Source organism: Chrysochloris asiatica, unplaced genomic scaffold, assembly GCF_000296735.1.
Source record: "Chrysochloris asiatica unplaced genomic scaffold, ChrAsi1.0 scaffold00460, whole genome shotgun sequence".
Classification (NCBI taxonomy): Eukaryota; Metazoa; Chordata; class Mammalia; order Afrosoricida; family Chrysochloridae; genus Chrysochloris; species Chrysochloris asiatica.
The window spans coordinates 409,265-417,174 of record NW_006408978.1 but is presented as its reverse complement, the minus strand read 5'-3'; positions in this window follow the sequence as shown (position 1 = coordinate 417,174).

Genomic DNA, 7,910 nt, shown 5'->3' with positions numbered 1-7,910 from the left:
GGAACCATCTATGACTACATTAATCAGTTAGTCAGCTAATCCTATATCCACATGCATGAAGAAAGTATTTTCCATAGCTCCTGTCATCTCAACACTAACCGTAAACTAGCTTTAAAATTACAGTGTCTCGCTTCATCTTCCGGGGACGCTGTGTAGAGATATTCCAAATGGTCCAGCATTTGACATACCATCTTGTAGGCTGCCCTACAATACAGCCTCTAACAAAACTAGGCTGTCTCAAGCTCCTGGTAATAGAATTGTTGATCTCTATACTAAGAAGGTTGGTAAAGCACCAAAATCTACATGTGGTGCGTGCCCAGGTCAACTTTGAGGGGTCCGTGCTGTGAGACCTACAGTTCTCATGAGGTTGTCAAAGACAAAGAAACATGTCAGCTGGGCCTCTGGTAGCTCCATGTGTGCTAAATGTGTGCATGACAAGATGGAGCGTGCTTTCCTGATTGAGGAGCAGAAAATCGTTGTGAAAGTGTTGAAGGCACAGCACAAGTCAGAAAGCTAAATAAAAAATAATAGAACTTTGTTGAATAAAAAAATAAATAAAATTGGAGTGTCTCTCTCTGTCATCACTGGGATGCCAATACATGCCTTGAGGAGATTTCAGTCTAGTAGGGAAAATAGATTTATGTGCACATGATTTCAATAAAATACAGCAATTTAATAATCTCAAGAGAGAGGTTCACATGGATAAAAAAGAAAAAAGCACCCAGAAAAGTCATTGCAGCAGCCTGAGGTTTAGGATGGTGCTGGTGGTGGTGTGGTGGTGTGCTGTGGTCGGTTCTGACCCATAGTGACACTATATAGGGTTTCTAAGGAGTGGCTGGTGGGTTTGAACCACTAACTTTATGGTTAGTACCCCAGTACTTATCTTACTCTTGACATCAGCACCGTTTCTTTTTTTTTTTTTCTATTTATCTATCTATCTATCTATCTATCTATCTATCTATCTATCTATCGATCTATCTAATTTGTTGTTGTTAGCTGTCATCGAGTCAGTTCTGATTCATAGCGACCTCATTTAGGGTTTCCAAAGAGCAGCTGGTGAGTTTGATCTACAGTCCTTGTGGTTTGCAGTTCAGTGCTGATCCTACAGGGCCACCCCCAGTAGCAGTATATATATATATATTTATTTATTTATTTTTTTTTTGGATTCCTGGTATGTCATTGTGGGTTAATGTGCTGAACTGAAAAGTCAGTTTGAACCACAAGTTTAGCAGTTCAAGCTTACCAGCTCCTCCTCAGAAATCCTATACAGGTTCATTGTGGGTTGGAACCTATTCGACTGCACTTGACAACAACAACCACAACCACATATATGTATATGGGACTCCTGGTGTGATGTTATGAACAACAAGATAGGCAATTCAAACCTACCAGCGGCTCCTTGGAAATCCTATACAGGATCGTTATGGGTCAGGACTGACTGGATGGCACTTAATAACAAAAACAACCTATATGTTGCTAAAGAGACAAGGCTCTGTTGTGTAAATGAATGACAATATTTGTAAGTATTCATGGCTAACTCTGCCTAAGCTCATGCCATGAAGACTATTTCAGTTTCCTGTGTACTTAAGAAACCAGGACCTCCCTAGGACAGCCTTGATGTCCATGCTGTGGGAATGGTGAAGATGACACTAATTAAGTGATAGTCATTATTTATTGAGCACTTGTTGTTGTTAAGTGCCGTTGAGTCAGTTCCGACCCATAGCGACCCTGTATTGAGCACTTACTACATGATAAATATTTTCTCAGTTCTGATTAATATCAGTCAGCAGTTAAAGAGCTGAAATTTAGAGAATTTCAGTAATGTACATGGAGAACTGGCTCCTTACAAGGTGCTCTTAACCATCATGTTGTTGTTGTTGTCAGGTGCCATCAAGTCGGAACCGACTCATAGCGACCCCATGCACAACAAAATGAAACAATGTCTGATCCTGGGCCAACTTAACCACCGCTGCCACACTTGAGTCCATCAATGATGCCACCTGGCTGATCCATCTCATTAACCATCATGCAGTATAAGAAAATCTGGACTTCCACTACCCAAGTTAGACGTAACAAGTCATGTCCTAAGGAAAGCAGAATTTAACAAGTTCCAGAGTTCTAGTTTGCTTTCTGAAAATAAAATACCTGTTGCTCAGGGTTTGGTGGCTGTACTGAGACTAAAGAACGATGACTTTTGGAGAGTAATCAACAGGATGAAGACAGGAGTTTCTTCCCCATGAAATAGGTTCGCCCTGACCAAATGCCTGTAAAATGCTTAAGCTAACCCATTTCCTTCTTTCATAATGAGGAGAAATGGGCAGATAAATCAGCAAGGAGTCAATAACCCAGTCCTGAGAGGTGATGTGTCAACCTGATCTCTCCCTCCTTCTTCGCTGAGATTTATGCCTGGCCAACAGATCTGCTCATCCATCATGGTCTTTCTACCTGACTTCTGGGTAAGGATAAGCTCAGCCACTGAGGGCTCACAGCTGTGGTTTTACTGCTATGTCTACATGGTCTTCTTATTGTTCTTAAGTGCCATCAAGTGGGTTCTGAGTCAGTGACCCTAATCTGGTGTCCAAGGAGCTGCTGGGGGATTTGAACCACCAACCTTGCAGTGCTTATCCTACAGTACCACACTGGCGCTCATTCTCTATGGTATCAGGGATCGAATCTTTACAAAGTATTTGCTGTCTTGGTTTTGTTTTCACCTAGAGGCTTGTGGTATCCTGTAGATCATTCATAGGCTAGCATTTCTGTCCTCTGCTTTTAATTGGGTTCTTTGGCGAATTTACAGGATGGGGTGTGAAGCTCCTTCACTCTGAACAACCATAAGTGGAAGCCAGAAAATCACTTTCAGAATGCAGGGCCGGAATCTAGGCACAGGGAATATTGTTGTTGTGAAGTGCCATCAAGTCGATTCCAACCTATAGCGACCCTGTATAGGGTTTTCAAGGAGCTGCTGGTGAGCTTGAACCACCAGCCTTGCAGTTAAAACAACTTTACGGACTGTATATTTACTAATAAAGCAGATTTCAAACGGTTGAGCATGAATCCCTTTCCTTTGCATAGCATACAGTTCACTCTGTAAAAGGTAGGCTTTACAATTTCAAACTCACCTCAAATTTATTTATTCATTCCTTAAGTCCTACCATGTTCCCCTCTAGAATATAAACTTAAAATGGATGTAACTCCTATAATTCCAGCCTGGGGCCACCACAACAAAGCCTGACAAAGAGAGCTGCTCACCTAAACAACTTAATACTTCACGTCCCTCACTGGTTTTAAGTAACGTCTGTGTAAGGTTTTGTGTGCTAACCATGTATTCATGTAAGGTTATTTAAAACACGTTTATTGTTGTTGTTGTTGTTGTTATTGTTGTTCCTTGTTTATTTTAATTAGCACATGCTTAACTTCTTCCTTGTATTATACAAAGGGAAATTCTAAGAACTGTGGGAAAAGGAATTTTCTCTTGATAGAGAACAATGAACACAAACAAAACAGAGGATCTCAATAAAGTTCTCAAACACTTCTTTAGCTTAAGTATACAGAGTTGGGGTTTTTTTGTTTTGTTTTTTTAAATGTATATAACCGTAATTAATGTGATGAACCATAAGGCAAATCTAGGGTCAGAAATGTAGACATAAGTTATTCCATAGCTTCTAACCGCATTGGCCTGGTTTAACAAGGCTACATAGTCACATCCTCCCAGGCACTCAACCTGTAATTGTCTATTTTAAGAGACAAGGCAATTAATGATACAGAGAGAGAGAGAGAGAGAGAGAGTTACAGCATTCTGAACACATCTGGGCTAGAGGAGAGGTCTTCCACCCCAAGATGTAGCCACACAGAGGGATGCCCACCACAGTGAAGAATGAAAAATAGTCTTGATTTATAGACTTGCAGTAAACTAATTTGGAAAGCTAAGACATGTCATCTTAAAAAGCTTTGCATTGCCTCATCTCTCAAGGTAAAAGATGGGAATTTCAGGAGAGAGGTTTCTGGCAGGATCCACTGAACTAAATCATAAGATGTTTCATAATTCAGTGTCAATCGATTGTGCAACTGAGCAGCTTTTATTTTCCTAAAACATGTCAAACACCTATCTTCCCTCTGATGTGTTTGTCTGCTTTGCAGCTGAGATGAAAAACTAAGTGTCCAGATGGACTCTGCTCTTGTTGTCAGGTGTCCTTGAGTCATAGCAACCTATGCACAACATAACAAAACACTGCCCAGTCCTGAACCGCCCACACAATCATTGCCAGACTTCAGCTTACGGATGCAGCCACTGTGTCAATCCATCTTGTTTAGGGTCTTCCTCTTTTTCTCAGATCTTCGATTTTACCAAGTAGGATATCCTTCTTCAGATGCTGGTCCCTCCTGATAACGTTTCCAAAGTACATATGACAAGTCTCCCTTCACTTGCTTCTATGGAGCATTTGGGTCAGAAGTCTTCCAAGTCACATTGATTCATTCTTCTGGCAAGCCGTAGCATCTTCAACAGCCTTCACCAACACCATAATTCAAAAGCATCAATTCTCTCTTATTCATTGGTCATCATTCATATGCATATGAGGTAAGTGAAAATAAACTCTCTAGGGTCAGGCATATCTTAGTCTTCAAAGTCACATCTTTACTTTTCAATACTTTAAAAAAGTCTTTTGCAGTAGATTCACCAAATGCAATACTTCATTTAATTTCATGACTGATGTTTCCATGAGTTTGATCCTTAACAACTTGATATTTTCTCCATTTGTCCTTCTGTTGCTTATTGGTCCAGCTGTAAGGATATTTGTTTTCTTTATGTCAAGGTGTGATCCACACTGAAGGTTGTAGTTTTTAATTTTTTTTTTCATTATAAGTCTCTGTATTTTTATCATTTTAACTTTCAAAGCACATCTGAAAACTGTCAAATGTGGATTAAAAACAAAAAACAAAAAACTTTTATTGTGAATTGGGTGATAGTTTACATGGGAGAACATCTGCGTTACATTGACCCTATAGTATTTCATTTCACTGCAATGATCACAAGCTCCTCCATGCATCATCATTCAATAGCATTTGCTTATAGTCCCTTTGTTTTTTGTTTTTGTTTTTCTTTTCTTTTATGTACACCAAAGCACTCAGGAATATGCAACAATTCAAACATTCAAACAACCAAAGGGCACACCCTGCAAGCCCACCCCTCAGCCATCAGCACACATGCCCTCACCCTCCCTGAGTCAAGAGTCCCCAGTCACTCCATATCTCCACATCATCGTCTCTGGCCTCCATCTCTGGCATCACTGCTTCTCTGGATAGGGTCCTGCACTCTGCTCTTCTCCCTTGGTGGTCCCAGGGTCCTCCACTCCTGGACTGCAAGATCAACCACTATCCTCCTTCTCATTGTTACAAAATGTCTACATTTACATTTACAACACTTACAATCAGTCCTGATAGCAATTATTCATTATTGAACTACAAGAGTCTTATCCCCATCTCCTTTCACCAGACCCATCCAGACAGGTTGAAAACCACTCAGTGGAGATTCTACCTTCCTCTGCACCCTCTGAAACTAGGCTCCCTCTTGAAAACTTGTAAGTCAGTCACTTCGGGCCTTTGTAGCCCCCCACCCCATTTTGGGTAGCCAATGTCTAAGTTGCCTATCCCTGCCAACCCTTTGTACCAAGGGGGTGGGATGATCCTCGCTGTAAAGATTTGTTCCCTCTTTTGAGCTACTACATCCATAAGTGTAGGTCAAGTTCATCAAACTGTAGCAGATTACTCTTTTTTCCCCTCTTCTTTCTTTTTCTAGTTGAGTTCTGATACAGTCATTGAAGCCAGGTCAAATGGGTACTATCTGCAAGTATAGGTGTTCTTGTGCATCTCCCCTCACTTCATATCTGCTGGACACTTAACTCTCCACTCTAATACTCTGTGGCCATGTCCCTGTCTCTGGGTCCAGGAGTCTCCAGGTCTCACCCTACTGCTGGCCAACTAGGTCTCAGTCCAGGTGTACAGGAATCTGTTGAACGTGGTCGGACTTAGCTCACAATGTCATTGCTGTTTTTCTTCCACTCCCCCTTACCTGTAGACCGATATAGTCACCAGCAACACAAGATGACTGTTCATGTATTCTCCTTGAGTCTCAGTCTTGGAAGGGGGTTTGACCTGAGGAGACCTGACCACTTGCTGAAGGCTGTAGTTTGATCTTCATCAATAAGTGTTTCAAGTCCTCTTCCTTTTCAGCAAACAAAATATGCCATCTGCCTATTGCAGGTTGTTAATGACTCTTCCTTTAATCCGGATTCTACTTTCTTCTTCATATACTACACTTTCTCTGATTATTTGCTCAGCATACAAATTGAATAAGTGGTGAAAGAATACAACCCAGATGCACACCTTCCTGATTTTAAGCCATTCACTATCCCTTTGTTCTGTTTGAACAACTGCCTCTTGGTCTATGTACAGGTTCCACATAAGCACAAGTAAGTGTTCTGAAATACACATTCTTTGCAATGTTATCCATATTTCTTATGACCCACACAGTCAGATGCCTTTGTCTACTCACTAAAACATAGGTAAACATCTTCCTGATATTCTCTGCTTCCAGTCAAGATCCATCTGACCAACAATGATATCTTGTGTTCCCTGTCCTCTTCTCAATACGACTTGAATTACAGTTGTCCCTGCCAATGTGCTTCTGTAAGTGATTTTAGATAGTCTTTATCTTAATTTTACTTGTATGTAATATTAATATTGTTTGATGCTATCTGCATTCCATGGGATCACCTTTATTTTGAATGAGCAGTAATATGGACCTCTTCCAGGAGGCTGGCCAGGTAGCTATCTTCCAAATTTCTTGGCATAAATGAAGGAGAACTTTCAGTATTACATATGTTTGCTGAAACATCTCAGATGGCATTCTGTCAATTCCTGGAGCTTTATTTATTGCCAATGTTTTGAGTGTATATTGGACTTCTATGTTCAGTACTACAAGTGCTTTATTATATGCTGCTTCCTGAAATGGTCAAATGTTGACTGAGTCTTTCTGGTACCCCAACTGCCTATTTCTTTCATTTTCTTTGATGTTTCCTGTGCTGTTCAGCATTTTCCCCATAGAATCTTTCAATACTGCAGCTCATGGATTGATTTTTTTTTTTTTCTTTAGTTCTTTCAGCCTGAGAAATGCCAGACTAGTTCTCTCCTCCACTTTTTTTTGACAATAGGATCCCATACTAATTGATATTTGAACTTCTCAGAAAAGCACTCAAGTCAAACATTGGCTTCAGATTACATGATTTTAATATTTTGATCTGGAATGATCTGGTGATCTAAACTCTCTCCTTCCTGTAAGTATATTCTGAAATGTAAATACTTAAAAGGAGAACCAATTGGAACACTAAAATAGCAGAGCTCTACACTTGACTCCCTTACAGTTACATCTTTGTTAACAGTGTTCAGAGTCCTATGAATCTGCTGACAATGAGCGATCATGATTCATGTATTTTGCAGTTGAGAGAGAGATAAGAACCTACTGCTTTCCCTTGTATTTCCTCCTAAATCATAACCTACATTTAATTTCCCATCCTTCCCTTTTGTGTGCTATTGGAAGGAAGCTGCTTGCATTGTTGTTGTTGTTAAGTGCCATGGAGTCAGTACCAACTCATAGTGACCTTATGCACAGCAGAACGAAACACTGCCCAATCCTGGGCAAGCCTCACAACTATTGCCACAATTGAGTCCATCGATGCTGCCACTTAGCCAATCCAACTTGTTGGGGGTCTTCCTCTTTTTCTCTGACCCTCCACCTTACCAAACATGATATCCTTCTCCAGTGACTTGTCCCTCCTGACAATCTGTCCAAAGTATGAGAGATGAAGTTTGGCCATCCTGGCCTCCAAGGAGCACTCTGGCTGAACTTCTTCCAA